General features: G+C 42.9%; 1 long non-coding RNA gene across 2 annotated transcripts in view; it reads left to right on the top strand.

Moving 5' to 3' along the window:
* Positions 1 to 24523, top strand: part of LOC115092254 — an 86474-nt gene that overhangs the window by 5697 nt on the left and 56254 nt on the right. The window contains exons 2-3 of one of the 2 annotated variants that reach the window (XR_003856962.1): positions 13011 to 13078; positions 13310 to 13413. This is a non-coding gene — a long non-coding RNA (uncharacterized LOC115092254). Of the gene's footprint in view, positions 1 to 13010; positions 13414 to 24523 lie in introns of both variants that reach the window. The other variant, XR_003856961.1, reaches the window with a different exon arrangement.

Below are 24523 nucleotides of genomic sequence, written 5' to 3'. Positions count from 1 at the left end.
CATTTGTTATAGATTATGGACGACTGTTCTTGGACATCGTCTTGGAGAGATTCCCTCTGCAGCTGCCTACGAATATCCTCTGAAAGACCATCTTTATGTTTTTCCCATAGTGGTAAGGGGTTTTCCATTTGACAGAACAATATCTTAAAACTGTCGCTGGTATGCTATAACCCACATTCCAGTCTGCCTGTTGAGCACTCGGTCTGTTAGAAGACAATACACACAGGGACAATACTCTCCAAGAAGCTGCACTCTCACATTCGTCACCTAGGATCCGTCAGCTCTTTACTATTATGTTGGTGTTCTGTCAACTGGCAAACCCCTTTCCACTATGAGAAAAACATAAAATGGTCTTTCAGAGTATATTCATAGGCAGCTGCCGAGGGAATCTCTCCAAGACGATGTCCAAGAACGGTCGTCCATAATCTATAACAAATGCCTCACTTTCCTTCAGGATTGTGTATTGGCTTGCCTGCACCATCACAGGAACACGCTGCAGCTAACCCCGACTATTTCGGAGACCTGGCTTACAACATCTGCAATCTGGCCAAGACAGTCGACGACAACGAGCCAAGGTTGAATACTGTCTAGAGGAACGTCTATCACAAAGTCATGACCAGCGTTCACTGTCAAAGTGGCCGAATCTTTTTCCTAGATGCTCCAGGAGGTACTGGTAAAAACATTCCTCATCAACCTGTTGTTTCCCAGTGTATGAAGAGACTCAAACATTGCCATTGCTATGGCTTCTTCTGGCATTGCAGCAACCATTCTGGAAGGTGGACAGATGGCACACTCTGCCTTCAAGCTTCCTCTCAATCTCAACAACACCAAAACACCTCTGTGCAACATCTCCAAGCAGAGTAACATGGCGCAGGTACTCCATAAGTGCAAACTCAAAGGGCCAGATTTCTAACCTAAGCGCGGGCATAGATTTGTGTGCGCAACCTGGCGTGGACAAATCACCTGATTTTATAACATGCACACCTGATTTTATAACATGCACACATGCCCTAGGCGAGCCCCAATGGCTTTCCCCGTTCCTCCGTGGCCGCTCCGAAATCAGTGCGGCCTTGGAGGAAACTTTCCTTTTGCCCCCCCCCCCCCCCCACACCTTCCCCTCCCTTCCCCTATCTAACCCGCCCACCAGCCCTACCTAAATCCCCCCACCTTTATTATTTAAGTTGCACCTTCATGCAGGCAACCACTTGCATCAACTGTGGTCTTATTAGGTAGATCCTTTTATTCATATCCTTCAGATTGGACTAAGTGCAATAATCTCCATCATCAAAGGTTTTTTAATTAAAATTCTTACAAAGGGCACCAATGGATGTATATAATATGTACATACTTACACATATATTTTAACTAGAGAGTATGTCACATTACATTGATATTTTGCCTCATGATTATCATGATTTTTATTGATGAAGGTCATCACTAGCAGTATTTCATTGTATATGGATACAAAGAATAGACCACCTTGCATATAAGTAATCCCCCTGAATGTAATTGTGTTGGTCTTCACATGTTGCCCTTTCCATTTGTCTCATTCAATATCATCTATATATGTTACCTTAGTGTTTATATTTGTATTTATTTGTTTTTATTTATATGATTTAATTATGTATGTATTGTGTATGCTGTATTAGCCCCTGAAGCAGCTCATGTGAGCAAAATTTGGCCTGAGTCGGGCTTTCTATGATAGTTTGTGCAGAATAAAGAATTCCTGGTGTTCACCGGTCCTCTCATCTGTTGGTCGCTACTTTGTATTTGACGAAATGTTAAAAGGCAATTTGAAACAGATATGTTTTTAGAGATTTCTGAAAATGCATAGGATTTGATAATAAACGGAGTGGGTTTGGTAATGAATTCCAAAGGGAGGGTTCTGCTACTGAAAAAGCTCTCCTTCTTGTAATGTCTAGTCTTGCTAATCATGGTGATGGGATATCTAAAAGGTTTTGTGTTAAGGATCTTAGATGTCTAGCAGGTTTGTAGATACGGAAAATGGAGCAGAGCCAGGTAGAAGAGTTGTATGTTAAAGAATGGATGATGGTAAGAACTTTGTATAATACTCTAAATTTTATGGGTAGAAATCCCTTGTGTGTCAGGAAAGACCCCTGGACAAAATGGTGAGACTAACAGTGAAATGCATTAGAATTAGGGCATCCCGACAGTGAGGTTCCAATAATTAGAAAAATAGTCCAAGTGCCTGTAACTAAAAACTCACCTGAGCTAAAAAATTCTAACATCCCTATCAATTAAAAAGCAGAATGAAAATACAAACAAAAACAAACTTTGAAATGTTTGTATGCTAATGCCAGAAGTCTAAGAAGTAAGATGGGAGAATTAGAATGTACAGCAGTGAATGATAGGGATGTGAATTGTTTTTGAACGATTAAAATTATCGTCAGATAATTTTAAAATCGTCCAAAATCGTTAGAGTGCACGATACAATACAAATGCCCCCGATTTATCGTCAGGGGCATTTGTATTGTATCATTAAATAGGGCGCGGGAAAACCGGCATACCAAAAAAAACCCTAAAACCCACCCCGAACCTTTAAAACAAATCCCCCACCATCCCGAACCCCCCCAAAATGTTTTAAATTACCTGGGGTCCAGTGGGGGGGGGGGGTCCCGGCGCGATCTCCCTCTCTATCTGGCCACGGCTGCGTTAAGAGAAATGGCACCGGTGGCCCTTTGCCCTTATCATGTGACAGGGCAAAGGTAGCGCCGGCGCCATTTTGGTTCCTGGCTCCCAACGTCATGCATGCAGGAGATCGGCCCCGGACCCCCGCTGGACCCCCAGGGACTTTTGGCCAGCTTGGGGGGGCCTCCTGACCCCCACAAGACTTGCCAAAAGTCCAGCGGGGGTCCGGGAGCGACCTCTTGCACGCGGGCCGTATTGCCAATCTTCAAAATGGCGCCGGCGCTACCTTTGCCCTCATTATGTCATACGGGCGACCGGTGGAAAGAGGATAACCAATGGGACAGTGCTATACCGGGGTACAAATTATTAGGGATGTGAATCGTGTCCTCGATCGTCTTAACGATCGATTTCGGCTGGGAGGGGGAGGGAATCGTATTGTTGCCGTTTGGGGGGGTAAAATATCGTGATAAAATCGTGAAAAATCGTTTTAAAAAATCGAAAAAATCGAAAAATCGAAAAAACTGGCACATTAAAACCCCCTAAAACCCACCCCCGACCCTTTAAATTAAATCCCCCACCCTCCCGAACCCCCCCCCAAATAACTTAAATAACCTGCGGGTCCAGCGGCGGTCCGGAACGGCAGCGGTCCGGAACGGGCTCCTGCTCCTGCATCTTGTCGTCTTCGGCCGGCGCCATTTTCCAAAATGGCGCCGAAAAATGGCGGCGGCCATAGACGAAAAAGATTGGACGGCAGGAGGTCCTTCCGGACCCCCGCTGGACTTTTGGCAAGTCTCGTGGGGGTCAGGAGGCCCCCCACAAGCTGGCCAAAAGTTCCTGGAGGTCCAGCGGGGGTCAGGGAGCGATTTCCCGCCGCGAATCGTTTTCGTACGGAAAATGGCGCCGGCAGGAGATCGACTGCAGGAGGTCGTTCAGCGAGGCGCCGGAACCCTCGCTGAACGACCTCCTGCAGTCGATCTCCTGCCGGCGCCATTTTCCGTACGAAAACGATTCGCGGCGGGAAATCGCTCCCTGACCCCCGCTGGACCTCCAGGAACTTTTGGCCAGCTTGTGGGGGGCCTCCTGACCCCCACGAGACTTGCCAAAAGTCCAGCGGGGGTCCGGAAGGACCTCCTGCCGTCCAATCTTTTTCGTCTATGGCCGCCGCCATTTTTCGGCGCCATTTTGGAAAATGGCGCCGGCCGAAGACGACAAGATGCAGGAGCAGGAGCCCGTTCCGGACCGCTGCCGTTCCGGACCGCCGCTGGACCCGCAGGTTATTTAAGTTATTTGGGGGGGGTTCGGGAGGGTGGGGGATTTAATTTAAAGGGTCGGGGGTGGGTTTTAGGGGGTTTTAGTGTGCCGGCTCACGATTCTAACGATTTATAACGATAAATCGTTAGAATCTGTATTGTATTGTGTTCCATAACGGTTTAAGACGATATTAAAATTATCGGACGATAATTTTAATCGTCCTAAAACGATTCACATCCCTACAAATTATATCGCAATGACAGAGAGGAATACTCGGGAGGAGGTGTGGCGCTTTATGTCCAGGATGGCATAGAGTCCAACAGGATAAACATCCTGCATGAGACTAAATACAAAATTGAATCTTTATGGGTAGAAATCCCTTGTGTGTCAGGGAAGACTATAGTGATAGGGGTATTCTACCGTCCACCTGGTCAAGATGGTGAGACGGACAGTGAAATGCTAAGAGAAATTAGGGAAGCTAACCAAATTGGTAGTGCAGTAATAATGGGAGACTTCAATTACCCCAATATTGACTGGGTAAATGTATCATCGGTACATGCTAGAGATATAAAGTTCCTGGATGCAATAAATTACATTTTTATGGAACAATTGGTTCAGGAACCGTCAAGACAGGGATCAATTTTAGATCTAATTCTCAGTGGAGCATAGGATTTGGTGAGAGAGGTAATGGTGGTGGGGCCACTTGGCAATAGTCATCATAATATGATCAAATTTCCTTCACCCTCCCCCTCCCTTCCCCTACCTAACCCACCCCCCCGGCCCTATCTAAACCCCCCCTTACCTTTGTCGGCAAAGTTACGCTGCTGAAAGCAGGCGTAACTTTGCGCGCGTTGGCCGGCTGCCCCGCTCCGTGGTCCAGTCCCGGGTGCTGTTCCGGAGGCCGCGGCCACACCCCCGGAATGCCCCCGGGCCGAAACCACGCCCACATCGCCGCTCCCGAAACGCCGCACCCCGCCCCCTAAACGCCGCATCATCCCGACATGCCCCCGACAGGAAGCCCCGGGACTTACGCGCGTCCCGGGGCTCTGCGCGCACCGGCGGCCTATGCAAAATAGGCGCGCCGGCACGCGAGGGCCCTGCATGCGTAAATCCTTCCGGATTTACGCACGCAGGGGTTTTAAAATCCGCCCCTATATTTATAAATGATCTGAAAAGAAACACGACAAGTGAGATAATCAAATTTGCAGATGATATAAAATTGTTCAGAGTTGTTAAATCACAAGCAGATTGTGATAAATTTCAGGAAGACCTTGTGAGACTAGAAAATTAGGCATCGAAATGACAGATGAAATTTAATGTGGATAAGTGCAAGGTGATGCATATAGGGAAAAATAACCCATGCTATAGTTACACAATGTTAGGTTCTATATTAGGTTGCTACCACCCAAGAAAGAGATCTAGGCGTCATAGTGGATAACACATTGAAATCGTCAGTTCCGTGTGCTGCGGCAGTCAAAAAAGCAAACAGAATTTTGGGAATTATTAGAAAGGGAATGGTGAATAAAACGGAAAATGTCATAATGCCTCTGTATCGCTCCATGGTGAGACCGCACCTTGAATACTGTGTACAATTCTGGTCACCGCATCCAAAAAAGATATAATTGCAATGCAGAAGGTACAGAGAAGGGTGACCAAAATGATAAGGGGAATGGAACAGCTCCCCTATGAGGAAAGACTAAAGAGGTTAGGACTTTTCAGCTTGGAGAAGAGACGGCTGAGGGGGGATATGATAGAGGTGTTTAAAATCATGAAGGGTCTAGAACGGGTAGATGTGAATCGGTTATTTACTCTTTCGGATAATAGAAAGACTAGGGTGCACTCCCTGAAGTTAGCATGTGGCACATTTAAAACTAATTGGAGAAATTTCTTTTTCACTCAACGCACAATTAAACTCTGGAATTTGTTGCCAGTGGATGTGGTTAGTGAAGTTAGTATAGCTGTGTTTAAAAAGGATTGGATATGTTCTTGGAGGAGAAGTCCATTCCCCGCAAATAATTAAGTTGACAGCCACTGCTATTACTAGCAACAGTAACATGAAATAGACTTAGTTTTTGGGTACTTGCCAGGTTCTTTTGGCCTGGATTGGCCACTGTTGGAAACAGGATGCTGGGCTTGATGGACCCTTGGTCTGACCCAGTATGGTATGTTCTTATGTTCTTAACCAATGAAATGATTGCAAAATAGGTGAGATATGATTCTTGAGAGAAACACCAGATAGGATACATGTTGCGACATTTTGAACTAATTGTAGTGGATGAATTGTATTATCTGGCAGACCTAATTAAAGAGATTTGAAAAGTCTTACACAAAAGGTATACCTGGATCTTCAAAACATCCACATGAAGGACACTTCATGGTTTAGAGAGAGGGCAATTTTAACTTCTACAAATGACACAACAAACTCTATCAATCACACACTCCTGCAGGCATTCACCTCTGAAACAAAAACTGTCTGTGGACTCGGTCGTCGAAGACGATGATGTGGTACATTACCCTGTCGAGTTCCTGCACAGTCTCAACCCTTCAGGTATTCCTCAGTACAATCTCATTTTGAAGGTCGGCGCACCAATTATGTTACTAAGAAATCTACAGCCACCAAAACTCTGCAATGGCGCCAGACTTCAAGTCAAATCCCTCTACAGAAATGTCATTGAAGCAATCATTTTCACAGGTTGTGGATGAGGTGAAACAGTTTTCATCCCTCGCATCCCCCTTATACCATCAGACATACCCTTTCAATTTCAACGCTTGCAGTTCCCGGTCAGAGTGTGCTTTATGATGACTATTAACAAATCTCAGGGCCAGACTCTCAAGGTCGTTGGTGTTGACTTGAGGCACCACTGCTTCTCGCTCGGCCAACTGTACGTGGCCTGCTCTAGAGTCAGTTAAGCTGATAGCCTCATCATACTGCAGCCAGAGGGTCGCACAGCAAACGTTGTATACAAAGAAATCATTACGTCATGACAGGCAACTCACAGTACATTCATTCCACATATTCATTTCACATTTTTTAATTACCACTAACCTCACTCTATAATAATATGTTCATTTTAAATATATAAACTCCAAAGCCCTCACTTACTCAAAACAATTACTTTTCAACTTGTGTGAAATAAACTCACACTTTTATATCAACTTCTCCACCGTAGCGAAGCACGGGTATTCCGCTAGTTTTTAATATTCCAAATGAGGTCTCACCAGGAATTTAAACTTGGACAATACCATCTTCTTTTTTCTGCTCACCATTTCTCTCCCTATGCAGCCAAGCATCTATCTGGCTTTTGCTGTCATCTTATCCATTGAGGTAAGCAGAAGAGACACTCTCACATTCCTAGTATTCTCACAGACTAGCCCTACTGCACTGTTTTGAATCAATAGCAATTTATTTACCAGGCAGCCAGATAACCCACACCAATAGACTATTACAATAGTCTTAGATCATATAACGAAAGATAATATCACAATCTGTACTGCAGCATTATCTAAGAATTTCTTTAATTGGCAGATTCTCTTTAACTGCAAATATGCTTTTTTTTTTCGTTTGACCCACAAAAGCCGCCATGGAGAAAACGGATTCAAGGGCTACACCAAGACTCTTGATTTTAGATGATATATAACCACTTCATGCTCTCCCACCCTGGGCTAAACCAGACTAAAACCATTACTAAAATCAAAGGATTTTTAGAATTGTCCTTCAGGTCTTAATTTTTCAATCCATATATTACTGTAACTCTTTACTCCTAGATTTACCCTATATGACTCTCAGACCGCTTCAAATTATGCAGAATTCTGCCGCGAGGTTATTTTAACAGGTTCAAAGAGAAAGGAACACATTACGCCAATATTGAGAGAACTCCATTGGCTGCCAATTGAACAGCGAATACAGTTTAAAACCTTATGTATCCTCCATAGAGTGATACATGGTGAAAACCTGGAATGGCTGAACGCTGCAATAAGGGTACACACACCACAGAGAGATCTGAGATCTGCCAACAAAGGCCTACTGTCCATTCCTTTGATGATCTCAGCAAAACTAACCTCAGTAAGGGAAAGAGTTCTATCACTTGCTGCTCCAAAAATCTGGAATAACTTACCAGTTGACAATCAGCTAGAACCAAATAGATTAGTATTTAGAAAAAAAAGTCAAAAACATGGCTTTTCCAGCAAGTTTTCAATGATGGTGATAGTAATCTGTGAAGCAAAAAAATACATGTAAAAAAGAACAGAACTAAAGACTGAGGTGAAATGAAGTTGAGTTAGTCACAATGTTGAATGTTCTTGTCTATAAGTCTCACTGTTAAGCCATTATTATGAAAAATTGTAATGAAGCTTTTAACTTTTTAGAATTGTCATCATATTGGGGTAGATTTTCAAATACCGCGAATAGGCGTACTTTTGTTGGCGCTCCAGGCGCAAACAAAAGTACGCTGGATTTTAGTAGATACGCGCGGAGCTGCGCGTATCTGCTAAAAACCTGGATCGGCGCGCGCAAGGCTATTGATTTTGTATAGCTGGCGTGTGCCGAGCCGCGCATCCTACCCCCGTTCCCTCCAAGGCCGCTCCGAAATCGGAGCGGCCTTGGAGGGAATCCTCTAACGCCCTCCCCTCACCTTCCCCTCCCTTCCTCTACCTAACCCACCTGCCCGGCCCTGTCTACACCCCCCCCTTACCTTTCTCCGGGGATTTACGCCTCCCGGAGGGAGAAGTAAATCCCCGCGCACCAGCGGGCCTGTTGCGCGCCGGGACGCAACCTGGGGCGGGTACGGAGGGCGCGGCCAAGCCCCTGGACCGCCCCGGGCCATAGCCACGCCCCCGTACCCGCCCCCCAAACGCTGCCAACACGCCCCCTAAACGCCGCGACGACTGGGCCCGCCCCCCCGACACGCCCCCGACACACCCCCTCGGAGAACCCCGGGACTTACGCGAGTCCCGGGGCTCTGCACGCGCCGGTAGGCCTATGTAAAATAGGCTCACCGGCGCGCAGGGCCCTGCTCGCCTAAATCCGCCCGGTTTTGGGCGGATTTAGGCGAGCAGGGTTCTGAAAATCCGCCCCATTATTTGTATTCTTGATTTTTAGTATAAATGTTTTTATGTAACTATGTAAACCGATATGACGGTTCCCACCAAATACAGGTATAGAAATTTTAATAAATAAATAAAAATAAATTATATCAAAGGCCTTCCAAAAATAGTTCCCAACACCAAAAATCTCAATTTTTGTTTTATTCAATACAAACTGGCTACTCCATAACAACATCAAAATTGTATCTGTCACAATTAAGGTTCCGGCTAAAGCTGGGGAACCCACACAGGGTCAGCACAATACTTCAAGACAGGGCAGAGAGGATCTTCCCCCTGTATCAGCCACCTCCCTCACAGCTTTAGCCCTTGGGTTCTGGCAGATGTCAGGACTTAGGTTACGGCTGGAATCAAGGTGCAGGCTGGAACTTGGAGACATAGACTTGAGACAAGGACTGGATATGAAGGCAGTGCAGGGCTGGAGACTGAGGCAAAGCAAGGCTGGAAGAAAGAGATGGGAGCACGTGGAACTAGGGTAGACAGGCATGGAAAGGACCAGGACAGACAGCCAAAACAGGACAGGACAAGACAAGGACTAGACAGGACAGATAACACAGAAGGCCCAAAGGCCACAAGAGGGAGACCCAAAAACCACAGGGCTAAGCAGAAGGCCTGAGAAGTCCCCAGGGCTAGGCAAGAAGAGCTGGAAGGCCCAGAGGCCATAGAGTAATACAAGGTAAAAGAGGGCCAAGCAGGGAGCCAAGTAGACTCGATGACAAGGCATCAGGTATTGCAAGAAGCAGGGCTAAATAGGCCAAGACCTGCCAAGTCTCTTTTCTTCTAGGCTTTCTCCAAGGGCTTGAGTGAGGTGGGGGTGAGGGTGAGGGACAATAAATAATCCATGCAACTACTGACTTTGTTTTGTTTCCTCAGGGGATTTAGAATTCATATACACAGCCATCTCTGTTTCGCTTTCTCAGGTCCCAAATAAAGGGTGGCAGAATTCTATTCTGGGTTGTTTTGCCAGAAGTCAAGCCCTCAGTAATGGACAAAAAAGGGGTTGAATTAGCACAAGTTTGAAAGTTGTGAGTAGTAGTGCCTTTCATCAAAGACTTGACAATTGACACTACTGCTCACAAGTTTCAGACTTGTGCTAATTCAAATCCTTTTTTTATCTGTTCTTTGCTCTGCACTATTTTCTTCGGTATCACCCTTCCTCTTCATTTCCCTGCAATACAGAAGAAGTGGGGGAGGGGGAACAATAGGGGAGGGTCTGAAATGAGGGAGCAGAGTGGATGATCTCTTCTCTGTGTGCTTCAGGCTCATCCCCTCCTCTGCTCTTTCCTGCAGACTGTTTGGGGGTGGGGGGGGGGGGGGGGGCGGGGGCTGGAGAAGAACACCCCTGCTGCACTGCTTCTTATGCCTAAAAAGCTGTGCTGGAACTGCTTTCCAGGCCATTCTCCACAAAGTAAGCCCTGACTTCTAACTATTCCTCTCAATCTCCCTCCCACCCACCTATCATACCTCATTTCTAGTGCAAGGATAAAAAATACAGTAAGAACTATATTTCTGGGAATTTGTTGCTAGGTATACAGCCTAGCATGCAAAGTTAGCTTGAACTGTTGATCAATAGTGGAGTATATTTTAGATGAAAAGAGACTGTATCTGTTTTTATCTGCATAGTGTAATGGCATGTGGCTCTGTGGCAGTGGTGTAGCCACTAGTGAGCCGGGGGGGGGGGGGGGGGGGGGGTGAGGGCAGTGCCTGAACCCTCTCACCTTTGGCTCAGATCCCTACCCCTAACAGTAGGGTCATGTCCCATTTGAGTCAGCCCTTAAAGGTGCAGCAGTTGGAGAGACTGGAGGCACTAGAATTACTACCATTCCATGATCCTCTTATTCTTTAAGAAGGATAACTTGAAGTGGAAACATTACTGCCCTCGGGCTAGGCACATAAAAAGTCTGAGGCAATCAAATTCTGTTTACTTTTGGAAGGTAATTATCTCCCCCCCCCTTCTCCCAGACCCTTGAAAGTTCTAACCAATTGGGCTGGTTGGAAGGACTGAAAGGTCTTCAGCATCTTGAAAGCTTGAAAAATTGACCATTGTACAAAGTATCTGCATTTACCAGAGAGGGAGAGGGAGAGACAGTGGAGACAGGGTGGGGAAATTGAAGAGACAGGACATAGTGTGCCAGAATTATAAGGCCTTTGTAGTCACTGCCTTAAAGATCCACATAGGGTTGAGTAAGGTGGGGGGGGAGAGGCGGTTTGGGGGCGGGCTACACTGCACAAAATAAATTTTGGTTCTGGCTATGCCCCCTGCTCTGTGCTGGTCAAAAATATCACAAGTCAAAAAATTCAGAGCATATTTTCTAAATAGTTTACATGCAATCCTGAAAGTGATAATAGGGGAAGGTGATTTGTGTAACTTAAAGCTACCTGGTTGTTTATTATCACACAGATACATCCTCAGATAATGAAAGGTAAAAACAAGAAAGATTCTTCTAATTTTGCTCTCTTTAACGGGAAAAATGCTGGCTTGTCTAGGCCTCCTGATCTACTTTTTAAAATGAACTTGTTTGTACAAGAGAATATGCCATGGTACAATGTGAGAAATATAAAAGGCATCATCTCACACTATCTGGGTCAAGGATACAATTCTCATGAGTAAGGATGTTAATTGAGTCCCCATCTAAGGAAAAGAAGCAATGAAATGACTGCACTGAAGAAGTTGTTCAAGAAGAATGGAATCCTAACATTTTAAAATGATAATACAGAAGCATATTTGGCTGTAACAACCAAATGCGGTTAGGGGAGATCAACCCAGTTTAACAAACATGATTTCCCAACCAGTTAGAGAGTAACACACTGGGTTAAGGAGTTTATTTTAATTCATATAAACAAGCTAAACCTCTCCATCATTTTAGCAATCTGGGGGAGAAGAAAGCTTGATAGCGATGGACTGGAGGAAGGGAGAGAGAGAGAGAGTAATGGGAGGTAAATCTAAAGAAAGAAAGAAAGAAATGACCTACAGTTCCTGAGACCTCAGTGCAATTACCCCCTCTTCTTTTCACTTAGGTCTATTTACTAAAGACATTAATAATTGCCATTAATGTCTCGCAGCTAATGCAGTATTAAACTAAAACGAGCTACTTATCCAGCTAACTCATTTAACTGGATAAATAGCTCTTTTCAGGCTTATCTGGCTATCTGATTAGGCCAGATCCGGAGCATTTTAAGACTTATTCGGATAAGTGCAAAAAATGTATTTGCGTGTTTCTTTTTTACATACGTGCATGCTCCCAACTACATTTATACATATTTTTTTAACCTGCGTACATCACATATGTGCAAGTTATAAAATACCAAAGCAGTTCTGCACGTGCCCTTACATACGCATATGGGCACGCTCGTGCATGTTTTGAAGTTATCTTCCTTGGCTCTTTTCAACTTCAACCATTTGTTTACTTCCTTACTACATAACTACATTCAATTTCTCCTACACAAATGTCTTAATTTTTAAACGAAACATTTTTTTTCTGGAATTTTAATGTTCCTTGACTTTCCTGAAGTCTCTAACTGGTGATTAGAATCAAATAACCAAAGCAGTAAAGGCAGCTAATGCTGCCTATTTTATTTTCAGTCAATTATTTTATAATGATACAGATTTTCATAAAATATCTTGTTTGATATGTTGATCTTTATTCCATTTTACTTCTCTATTAAAAAAAAAATGCTAGAAGTCATTGTCCCTTTATACCGAGCTTTCATTTTCTATTTCAATTTTCTATTAGTTAATTATTCACGTGAGCACGCAAACATCATTGCTTTTACTGAAAAAAACCCCAAAAAAAAACAGCTAATCTCTCCCCTCATCGGTGTTGGTACTCAACAAGACATAACATCTAAACAGCCAAGTGCATGAAGAAAGAGAAGTCCTTCTACTGCAAACCAGATACAATGAGAAAAAAAAGGAGGGGGGAGGGGAAGTATTTTCTCTGTTAAGGCTTTTGTTAAATGGTTTTGCTCATTTTTCTTGTGAAATGTTGATTGATTATTTCTCTTTGCAGAATACAGTTCCTTACAGGCAGAGAAAGCCCTTGACATCACTCTCTGCCACAGCTGCACTTCATCTAAGGTCTCTATAAAGAATTTGTGATGCACTTTATTATGTGCTTAACAAGAACAGGCAGCAACCTCTGGGAAAGAGGGCAGTATTTCAGAAGCTTTCCCTGCAGACACCAAATGCAGAATGGGACTTTCATAGGCTGGCCTGACCAAACTAGTCTAACACATTGCGGGGCTAGAATCTAACACTGCAGGAATGTAATAGTCTCTCCAGGTTCCAACACCTCCATTTATTTTTTAGATTTCTCTCTCACAGCTGGAACTGGCCTCTGCAACTGCAGGAACAATGGAAAGTTTACATCTGGGCAAACTGAGGAGAAGCTGTTAAACATCTTCCTTGGAAAAGTAAGCCATAAAATAGTGACGAAAAGGATGATGCTTGAAATAATACATTTTAATAACTTTTTTTCAAACTATCTATATTTTCCAGGAGAAATCTATGAGAATGGATGCATAAATGCATTCAATCAATAAGTGCCTTGGATTTCAAGGTACTGTCACATTGCAGGTATAAGCTCACCACACTGGCACAATGTCTGCCAACTATGAAATGACTTACTGTAAGCAGTGGAAGATCTAATGAACTGAAACAACTGAGACTCACTGTTGTGACTTAAAAGTAGTTCAGCATATAAATCATGAGCCTTGCAGGAAGAAGGTCTCATGACTGGAGAGCATCAACTGGGTGCAGCAGGAAAGGATCCTGTAGCAAGGACCTGCTCTCCAGGTGATGCATTGTCCTTTTGCACTGAGGATATCTCCCCAAGGCCTACTGCCCAGGAGGGAAGGGTTAGGTCGTTCGTCATAGTTGGTGATTCGATTATTAGGAATGTAGACATCTGGGTGGCTGATGGGCATGAGGATCGTCTGGTAACATGCCTACCTGGTGCGAAGGTGGTGGACTTCAGGCATCACCTAGATAGGATTTTAGACAGTGCTGGGGAGGAGCTGGATGTCATGGTACATGTGAGCACCGACATAGGAAAATGTGGGAGGGAGGTTCTAGAAGCCAAATTTAGGCTCTTAGGTAGAAATCTTAAATCCAGAACCTCTAGGGTAGCATTCTCTGAAATGCTCCCTGTTCCACGCACAGGTCACCAGAGGTAGGCAGAGCTCCGGAGTCTCAATGCGTGGATGAGACGATGGTACAGGGAAGACGGATTCAGCACAGTCCAGATATATTCCACACATTAAGAAAAGTGGAAAGAAGGCAAAACAATTACCGGCATGGTAAAAAGGGGAGGTGAAAGAAGCTATTTTAGCCAAAAGATCTTCATTCAAAAATTGGAAGAAGGATCCAACAGAAGAAAATAGGATAATGAATAAATGTTGGCAAGTTAAATGTAAGACATTGATAAGACAGGCTAAGAGAGAATTTGAAAAGAAGTTGGCCGTAGAGGCAAAAACTCACAGTAAAAACATTTTAAAATATATCCGAAGCAGAAAGCCTGTGAGGGAGTCAGTTGGACCGTTAGATGATCGAGGGGTTAAAGGGGCACTTAGAGAAGTTAAGGCCATCGTGGAAAGATTAAATGATTTCTTTGCTTCGGTGTTTACTGAAGAGGATGTTGGGGAGGTACCCGTACTGGAGAAGGTTTTCATGGGTAATGATTCAGATGGACTGAATCAAATCACGGTGAATCTAGAAGATGTGGTAGACCTGATTGACAAACTGAAGTGTAGTAAATAACCTGGACCAGATGGTATACATCCCAGAGTTCTGAAGGAACTAAAACGTGAAATTTCAGACCTAGTAGTACAAATTTGTAACCTATCATTAAAATCATCCATTGTACCTGAAGACTGGAGGATAGCTAATGTAACCCCAATATTTAAAAAGGGCTCCAGGGGTGTTCTTGGAAACTACCGACTGGTTAGCCTGACTTCAGGCCAGGAAAAATTAGTTGGAAAGTGTTCTTAAACATCAAAATCACAGAACATCTAGAAAGACATGTGTAATGGAACAAAGTCAGCTTGGGCTTTTCCCAAGGCAAGTCTTGCCTCACAAATCTGCTTCACTTTTTTGAAGGAGTTAATAAACATGTGGATAAAGGTGAACCAGTAGATGCAGTATACTTGGATTTTCAGAAGGCATTTGACAAAGTTCCTCATGAGAGGCTTCTAGGAAAAGTAAAAAGTCATGGGATAGGTGGTGATGTCCTTTCGTGGATTGCAAACTGGCTAAAAGACAGGAAACAGAGAGTAGGATTAAACGGACAATTTTCTCAGTGGAAGGGAGTTGGCAGTGGAGTGCCTCAGGGATCTGTATTGGGACCCTTACTTTTCAATATATTTATAAATGATCTGGAAAGAAATACAATGAGTGAGATAATCAAATTTGCAGATGTATGAAAATTGTTCAGAGTAGTTAAATCACGAGCAGATTGTGATAAATTGCATCAAAATGGCAGATGAAATTTAATGTCGATAAGTGCAAGGTGATGCATATAGGGAAACATAACCCATGCTATAGTTACACAATGTTAGGTTCCATTATTAGATGCTATAACCCAAGAAAGAGATCTAGGCGTCATAGTGGATAACACATTGAAATCGTCGGTTCAGTGTGCTCGGCAGTCTAAAAAGCAAACAGAATGTTGGGAATTATTAGAAAGGGAATGGTGAATTAAACGGAAAATGTCATAATGCCTCTGTATCGCTCCATGGTGAGACTGCACCTTGAATACTGTGTACAATTCTGGTCGCCGCATCTCAAAAAAGATATAATTGCAATGGAGAAGGTACAGAGAAGGGCTACCAAAATGATAAGGGGAATGGAATAGCTCCCCTATGAGGAAAGACTAAAGAGGTTAGGACATTTCAGCTTGGAAAAGAGACGGCTGAGGGGGGATATGATAGAGGTGTTTAAAATCATGAAAGGTCTAGAACGGGTAGATGTGAATCGGTTATTTACTTTTTCGGATAATAGAAAGATTAGGGTGCACTCCCTGAAGTTAGCATGTGGCACATTTAAAACTAATCGGAGAAATTCTTTTTCACTCAACACACAATTAAACTCTGTAATTTATTGCCAGAGGATGTGGTTAGTGCAGTAAGTGTAGCTGTGTTTAAAAAAGGATTGGATAATTTCTTGGAGGAGAATTCCATTTCCTGCTATTAATTATGTTGACTTAGACAATAGCCACTGCTATTACTAGCAATGGTAACATGGAATAGATTTAGTTTTTGGGTACTTGCCAGGTTCTTATGGCCTGGATTGGCCACTGTTGGAAACAGGATGCTGGGCTTGATGGACCCTTAGTCTGACCCAGTATGGCATGTTCTTATGTTCTTATATGTTCAGATACAATAGATAATGAGAAATTATTGATTCTGAAGTATGTGGAACGATACTTGTCATCAGGGTACAATGAAGACATGTATCAGCAGAGGTGCATTAAACTCTGCTGATTCATGTTATAGTGAACCATTCTTTATTGCATTGCTAGTTTATTTTACTATGATTCCTGAAGCAGAAGACCTCTTTTGGTGGAATGGCCTTCAGATTTGGATACAGTATTCTTACTGAGATCCAAACAATGATTAGTTCAAGGCATTATGACCTCCTTTATTTCTAATGCTTATGCCTCTACCTGTGCATCCTAGCATCCATCTGGTTCTAGCTATTTATCATGCTTTTACTAACTTTAGAACATCAGACATGATTACCCCTAGGCCTTTTACTTGTTTGATGGACATCAGTATCTCACCCCCACTGTACAATGCTTCCTAGTATTTCAGTATTCTATAAGCATGACTGTACTTTTTGCATTAAATCTTAATTATTTCTCATGCTTTCTTAGATCAATAATCAGTCCATGCCTTTGCAGATCTTAATGTCATCCAAAAAAAGGGAAATAAAGATATTGAATAGAACCAGCCTCAGGACAAATGCCCAATACACTCCACTAATCACATTTCCCTCCTCAGAGTGAATTCCTATGCTATTTATTTATTTATTTGTTTAGTTACATTTGACTACATGCTCATCCTTTCAGCCCAGAGCAAGTTACAATAGACCTATTCACCTAAGTGTTGAGCTATCACAGTTATAATTAAAAAATTAACAATTATTTTACACATTTCTCCTACCTCAAGCTATTCCACCAAATCAATTCCCACCCTTTATCCCTCTCCTTTTCAACAACCATCATTTCCCTGTTACAGTCCCAATCCTAACCCATCTTCCTTTAAATTCCCTGGCAAAAGAATTGCTCACATTTTTTGCATCACATACATTACCATCAACCAAACTCTAAACAGAACCAAACTCCACTCAGCACCTCTCCAATCTATGAACCTTCAAATGCTTTTTCAAAGAGCCTTGATTTCAACTTCTTACAAGAAGTCAAACAATTTAATTCAACTCACAATTCTAGTGGCATTGAGTTCCACAAACAAGGCCATGATTCACAGTTCCTAATTCTGTCAGCCATCATAGGTTCTGTTCCCAGACTGCTCAGTTTATTTATGAGCCTACTATGTAGGGCTGTATGAAAAACTATGCAGAAATCCAAGTAAAACACATTCAGCACATACTCTTGATTTAATTCTCTACTCACTGAAGCAAAAAAATTGATCAGAGTAGTTTGACACAATCTCCCTTTTGTAAAATCATGCTGTTTAAATCCTGCTGGATTCTAGATACTTCACTATCCTTTCCTTCAATAGAGTCTCCATTAATTTTCCCATGATTGAGGTTAGATTAACCAACTTGTAGTTTTCAACCTGCTCTCAATGATCACTTTTATGGACAACACTTGTCTTTCTCCAATTCTATATAACCAACCAGAACCTCTCTGAGCTCCCCTAATATTCTAGGATGTATCCCACCTAGTCTAATAGCTTTGCTCACTCTCAGTTTTGCTGTCCATGGACAAACCCTGTTTTTCATAAATGAAATGGCATCTCCTCATTACCATATGTCGTCCTGCAACCAATCAATTGCTCATTTCCAATCCCTTATTTAGTGAATACTAAAACAAAACAGTGGAGCAAAGAACAAAACAGTGGAGCAAACGACAAGGAACAGCAGAGCAAAGGACAAGGAACAGCAGAGCAAACAACAGAACATCAAGGGAACAAACAAAGAACAAGGGAACAGACAAAGAACAAAAAAACAAATGAAGAACAAAGGAAACTAGTGGAGAAGATCCGGTAGGGAATGCAGGGTGGGATAAGGCTGTAGCAGCGGTCATCAGGTGGGGTGCAGGTGCCTCCTGCCAGTCGTGGAACCCCAACCTGGAATTGCCGTGGAGATGAATGTCTGGATGCAGGTGCCTCCTGCAGGTCGTGGAATCCAGAAAAGCTTGTGCCCCCAGCAGGTCTTAGGAAGAAGATCCCCCCCAAAACAAATTTGGGGGGGGGGGGGGCAAGACAAAGTCCAGGACAAGACCCGGGACAAGGATAGTCCCACCGGACACATGGTCTTAGCAAATCTGTTGCGGTGCGATGGAAGGGAGCACTAGGAGGCACTCCCCATAGCGGGACAAGTGATGTGTGCCCTTGTGGCGAGACAAAGCCTTGTCTGGGAGTGGAGCTTGGAAGTCCGGAAACAAGACGTGGAGCTTGGGACTCTGAAGAAAAGACGTGGAGCTTGCAACTTTGAAGACAAGACATGGAGCTTGGATCACAGGGGACGAGACATGGTGGGCAAGGTCCCTCAGGTGCCCTACACAGCCCGTAGGCTGGTCACAGACCACACTGTCCTCTGCGCACCCTGCACAGCCGGATGGCTGGTCGCGGACCACGAGAGGAGTGGGCAAGCGCTGGATATAGACACAAGTCAGGACAAGTTACCCCTTGGATCCTCTGGAGTCGGAAGAGGATACAGTCTTTAAAACAGGAACTTGGAACTGGAAGCTCGGATCATGTAAAAACAAGGAACCTCCGGAGGTATGGGTACTCAGGACCTGGGACATCAAGACGAGGACATCAGGACATGGACAACAGGAACTCGGACAACAGGAACTCGGATGCCAGGCAGGAGCAGGATGCAACGAAGTCCATGGAGGGGAAGCTCCCAGGAGGACTGACTCCTTGGCAAGGCCAGGATGGACTGACTCCTTGCCAAGGCAAGGACAGAATGATTCAGAAGCCCTTTTATAGGGCTGGACCAGGAATGCCTAGAGAGGAGTCTAAGGAGGGCCACACCTGCGCTGTTTTAAGAAGGGAAAGAAGACACGGCTGTGCCCCTAGGAGGAAGGGGCAGGACCATGGACAGTGGCCATGCTGCCACACAGGAGCGCAGGAGGAAGCTGGGCTGCAGGCAGACCCCGTCGTTGGAGTGGCAGCATCCTGCCTCTGAAGAGGAGCCTTGGAAGTGGCTTTCCTGCTGCAGGGGAGTCCGAGGTTTGCGGCCTCTGGGCTGTGGAACAGTGGCGGCTCCAAGCCGCTAAGGTAAGCGCCTCCCGTTGCTTCAGCCGCGGGAAGAGCGCAACACTCAAAGCATAATGAGAGGTACAAAGCAGCTACTCAGAGTAGCAAGAACACCCCAAAGCTCCAAATTAGGAGCAAAGAGCACCAACCAAATTCATAGTAAACCCTAGGCAAGGAGAGCCACAGGAAATTACTGGAGAAGGCCTGATGTCATTTCTGAAAGAGCTGGTTGTTTGAACTTGGTGTTGATATTCACTGGATCCATGAAGAACCCAAGGATCTGCAATGGAGTAAACTGGTACCAGCAGTGGAAGGAGTTCTCCTAAACACTGTCACGGAAGCAATACTGCAGAAAGATTGGGCAGATCACCCCAAGGCTGCAAAAGTGGGGCAAAAGGCACCAACCACAGTGGCATGAACTCCCGAATCCTGTAAATGAGGGCTTATTTATTTAATTCTGTATTTGAAAGATACCTGTTCTTATTTTTATTATGGTTATTATTTTATGTACTTTTTTAAACTTTGTGTGAAGAGTTTTTAGGAATTTAATGTATTTTGGCAATTTGTATTATCTGTTTTTAATTTTATTCTGTCAAGTTTGCGTTATATATTATGAATGTTTTATGATGTGAACCACCCTGAGCTATAGCAGAGGTTGGTATATAAATTTTAATAAAGATAAAGAGGCTAAGATACTACTGACTAGATGCATCTTAGCCTCCAGTCACTAGCTGTTTAATTTGATTAAGGGAATCTAAGAAATGATACTTCTGAATTAGTTTTTGCAAATACTACCTTCATTAACTCAGAAACAATAATTATGGAGGAGTGTGGTTCTGGTGGTTCTGAGTGCTGACCTTCTGCAACCCTTGTCTTTTACAGTGGTATAATCCACCAAAAATCAAATATCAGAAGAGATCAATAATTTCAAGAACAGTAAGAGAATGGAGTTTGAAGAAAATGTCCAAGATAGCATGAAACTATTAAAAATAATTGAGTGGACAAGGTCTGTGTAAGGCATTAGAAAGGAAGGGCAAAAGCAAGAGTCAGTAAGTATTATATGGGAAGGCAATTTGGAAGGAATCTTGTAGACAGGAGGAGCAATGGATGAATCAGTCTGAGGTATTAAATTTAACTTGGATTTACAGCAGTAGCAGCAGTGCTTGTGATTATAAAAAACTGAAATGGTAGAAGCAGAGTGACACAGTGAGAGGACTAGCCATAAAACTACCTTGGTGTACTTTGAGAGCTGAGGTGGAGGAAGACTGGTATCAAAAGATGATATGATCAACCACTCTTCAGCAATCCCCGACAACATCAAAAACACGTCTTATGTTAGAGATTTGGGTGTGCTCCTAGACAGCCAGCTTAACCTCAAAAGATTTGTTAACAATACGGCTAAGGAATGCTTTTTCAAATTACAAGTTCTGAAAAAGTTAAAACCCCTTCTTCACCAACACGATTTCTGCTTGGTTCTACAATCAATCATCCTCACCAAAATTGACTACTGTAACGCTTTACTACTCGGCCTTCCTACTGTCACCATCAAGCCCCTCCAGATGTTACAGAATACAGCCGCCAGGATTTTGACAAATGCAAAAAAGAATGACCACATCACGCCTGTCCTCTACAACCTCCACTGGCTCCCCATCAAATTCAGAATACTTTACAAAGTCCTGACCATCATGCACAAAACCTTAAACAATCTCACCCCAATTGATCTCACAATCCAGCTGCGCCCTCACACCTCAGCCAGACCGATTAGAAGAGCCTTTCAAGGCACGCTATACGCCCCCCAAGCCAAAACATCCCTAAGGAATAGAGCCTTATCTACAGCAGGTCCGACGCAATGGAACACCCTCCTACCAGACCTACGACAAGACACTTGCCCAACTTCCTTCAAAAAAACCCTAAAAACATGGTTATTTAGATTAGCTTTTCCAGAACCGCCAGATATGCCAAATTAAATCACCATAACTTTTATGCCATCCAGCAAGTACAGCTCTTATGGCATCCAGCAAGTAGTATATTCAGTTCTTAAGTTTTTAAGCAAGGCTCTCATCAACCTTTCTTGATCTATTTTACACATCTCCTCAAGTCCTGCTCTATGTTACTGCACCTCACTTAGCAAGTACTATGTATTTCGTTCTTTCTGCATCTGCTTTTATTTGGCCCGATCTAGCCCCAACTGCTCAATGCTATCCATTGTCTAATACTATATTATGCTTAATTCAATTTTAATTTAATGTAACGTTACCTAATGTTCTATATTCCTAATGTTTTATTCAAAGTTTATTAAATGTTTCATGTTCTATGTAATGCTTTCATGCGAGGTTATTGTTCACTGTAAACCGGTTTGATTTGTATCCCATGCAAGAAGATCGGTATATAAAAATATAAAATAAATAAATAAATAAATAAAAGCATGAGAATTAGTGGAGCCAGTTTGCATGGCAATGGATAGCCAAGGCAAAACCAAGAGTCAACAAGTACTGTTGGGAACGGGGATTTGGAAAGTATCTTGTAGACATCCAGAGCAGTGGAGGAAGCACCCTAAGGTACTAAAACTGGCTTGGAACAGTTATTGCAGCAGTGCCACTGGAGATTATTAAAAACTGAAACAATAGTTTCTCAATGATCTTCTCCATTTTTCTGAAATGCCAATTACTTGTTCTTGTATTTCTGATCAATTGATTATGATTATCTTGTATCTCTGATCGATTGATTATGATTATCATTAATTTAATTGTTATTAGTTCTTAATTTTGTTCTTAATTTGTTCTTAATTGATTTATTATGTACACCTGATTTCGTTCTCATATTGACTGTAAAGCTTGTGGCTGATTTACTGTTTATTGTGAACTGAGGTGATGTTATTAACGTGCCACGGTATATAAAAAATTACGAAATAAATAAATAAATAGGAGCAGAGCAACACAAAGGCAAGGTGCACCTTAAAGTTTGATGTTGAATAAGAATGGTATCAGAATTCCTAGTAGAGGTTCAGCTGGCATGCAAAGCAACAGATGGCCAGGGCAAGACCAAGAGTCAGCAAGCACTGTAAGGAAAAGGTATTTGAACAGAAGCTCGAAGACAATTAGAGTAGGGGATACCTGAGAAGAATGGAGAAGTGTGATAGATCATACCAGTAGTCTATCTATAATCTAGAAGTGGATTTCTTTCATTATCTAATTTCAATTGTGACACAACACTATGTTTACTATCCCCTTTTCTATCAAAGTCAGTTTGTTTATCAAACTAAGACATTTTAACTACAGAGAGAGAATATCCCATTCCAATCTCACAATCTCAGAACTTATCTACCAAGAAAACTTCTCTCTTAAAACCTGGATTCTTACCTTTTAACCTAAATTAGTATGGCCTCACATGGAGTACCAAAAATGTATACTACTAGGAATGAAACCCTGGTGAATTCTTAAACTCACCCCCTAAAATCTCTTCCCAAAATTTGATAAATAAATGTCTTCTTTTTTATTTCAAGGTCCCACACCAAATATAACAAAAGTAACCACACTGTGAGGCACAAAAAAAATTAAGAATTCACCCAGATTTATTAATAAAGCTTCCTAATAATAAACAAAATATATTTCATAACAGCAGACACATTATATAATCACACATCTTTATAACAGTAGCATATTCTTGTGTTAAACTGTAAAGAGTGAATAGAACATGAAGTGGCATGAAAGGCCTGAGGAGTGGTGCAGCAGACATGCAAAGCAGATGGCCAGAGAAACACCAAGAATCAGCAAATACTGTAAGGGAAGGGGATTTGGATATAATTTCAAAGACAACTGGAATAGGGAATACCTATCTCAGTAGAAGAAAAGTGGTTGATGCTACCAGTAGACTAGCATATACTTCGTTCAAACCTTAAAGATTGAGCCATCAACATGTTATGTATACAAGGCTGTTTCAATGAAATTTTGAATAACTTATTAAATCAGTTATGGTTCCATCTGGTAAAACTTTGGTGATTGATTGTAGAGCTTCTACAGCTATGCTTCCATTTCTTCTTTCTTAGGAAGTCCTCTAACTTTTCCTCAAGAATATTTATTATAATAATGATCCTGCTCAGGATGGTGCTTCTGGAACTCAGATCCTCCATGGCATCCTTGTAGGGCTTCATGGTTTCCATCAGCTACCTCATCACTACACAGTCATGATGCTTCTGGGGGTGAACCACATCTATTTCCTTTTACAGAGGCAGATCTTTAAGGAGTTTCTGCTGCTCCACTAATCTCTGCTGCATCATCTAGGTACAATTCTACTAGGTGTCAACATCCTGAATCAGACTTTTGTGTGGCATCCCAAATTATTTCTGATTCTCATGGAGAAGCTACCTTCCCTTTATTCATTAATGGAAATGTCCTGCTATTTTCATGCACCTCTCTATCAGGTCCTTCAAGAATAGATTCCTGTGGTCCTTTGGCCCCAGCACCAATGCATCCCTCATTGTCAGATGCTCTTGTTTGGGATTCCTTTCATCACTGTCAGTATCATCATTTATCTCCCCTATCACCTTAGTGGATGCACCTCTCTATCAGGTCCTTCAAGAATAGATTCCTGTGGTCCTTTGGCCCCAGCACCAATGCATCCCTCATTGTCAGATGCTCTTGTTTGGGATTCCTTTCATCACTGTCAGTATCATCATTTATCTCCCCTATCACCTTAGTGGAGGCTAATGTGCTACTCACTAATCCTTCCACATTTTCTTCAGCTACTATCTCTTCAAGTTTTGATTGAAGGAAACCCAGATAAGATTATTCCTCAGAATCAGTTGTTGAAATACTGCCTCCATTGCCTCCAAACAGTAACCAATTAAAAGTGTTTAGCACTTCTACTGCCCCAGTCCATGCCCCTTCCCTTCTGTTATGGTTTTGAGGTGTTTGAGTGGATTCTTGGATACTGTGGAGATGACCATGCCCATGGGGAGGAGTCCCATGAGGAACCACAATACTAGGCTAGACTTGAGACACGCAGACACAGAGACTGTCTTTTATTATACAGCTGAGGTATTCTACTAGAGGTGGCAGTAGTGAGGTGATCCAGAGGA

Source organism: Rhinatrema bivittatum, chromosome 5, assembly GCF_901001135.1.
Source record: "Rhinatrema bivittatum chromosome 5, aRhiBiv1.1, whole genome shotgun sequence".
NCBI classification, from domain to species: Eukaryota; Metazoa; Chordata; class Amphibia; order Gymnophiona; family Rhinatrematidae; genus Rhinatrema; species Rhinatrema bivittatum.
Note: the sequence above shows the minus strand (reverse complement) of the source record. Positions and strands in the feature narration are given on the sequence as shown.